The following is a 1,110-nucleotide window of genomic DNA, read 5'->3' on the forward strand; positions in this document are numbered from 1 at the left end:
CTTGTACCAACACTTTTCAACACTTGACTTTGCTGATGATGTTGCTATACTATCTGAATCTCTGAAAACCCTAGTGGCGGCTCGTGATGCATTTAGTAATGAAGCGAAGCCCCAGGGGCTAGAGGTCTCCTGGACCTAGACCAAGATCCAGGATTTCGGGGGCCTACTAGGAGACCCTGTGCAGTCGGTACGTGCTTGCGGTGAAAACATCGAGGTCACAGAGAGAGTTATACAGGACCTGTTGCTTGCACGATCCGCGATCGCCAACTCAGGCTATACGGCTCGATTCCCGCAGGATGACCCTGCCCACCAGGTTATCTCTGTTCGAGACAACCCTGGGTAGAGTAGGCCTGTGGGACGACCGAGGAAATCGTGGCTTGGGTAGATCGATCAAACCTGTCGTGTGGAGCTAGAGATGGACCGGGTCCCTGCCAGCTGGCGGCTCGCTATTGGGGACCCTCGTAGGTGGAAAGGAAGGGTGGATGCGGCTATGCGCCCCCGCCGGCGTTAGCTCCCAAATGATGATGATGATATATATACATATATATTTATATATGTATATATATACATTTATATCTATATTTGTGTGTGTATATATATATGTATTTATATACATACATACATATATATATATATATATATATATATATATATATGTACATATAATGTATGTATATATATAATATATATATATATATGTATGTATAGATATATATTATTATAACGACAACAATGACAGTGATAATGAAGAAATAATAAAGAAAAGAAAAAATAATGATAGTTATAATAATAACAGATCAAGCTGTTGAGAATAACAATTACAAAGTTTATGATAATGGTAAGGATAATATTATAAAAATTAACAGTGATAATGATGATAAAAGAAGATAAAGAAAATTGGATTAATGATAATGATAAAGATAGTAATAATACTGGTAATAATAATAATAATAATAATGATAATAATAACAATAATAATAAGAAGAAGAAGAAGAAGAATGACAATAATTTAAAAATATAATAATAATGATGATATCAATAGCACAACAACAATAATAATAATGACAATGATAACAATTAATTATCTTAATGATGATAATGATAATAGTA

This window comes from Penaeus chinensis, chromosome 39 (genome assembly GCF_019202785.1).
Source record: "Penaeus chinensis breed Huanghai No. 1 chromosome 39, ASM1920278v2, whole genome shotgun sequence".
Classification (NCBI taxonomy): domain Eukaryota; kingdom Metazoa; phylum Arthropoda; class Malacostraca; order Decapoda; family Penaeidae; genus Penaeus; species Penaeus chinensis.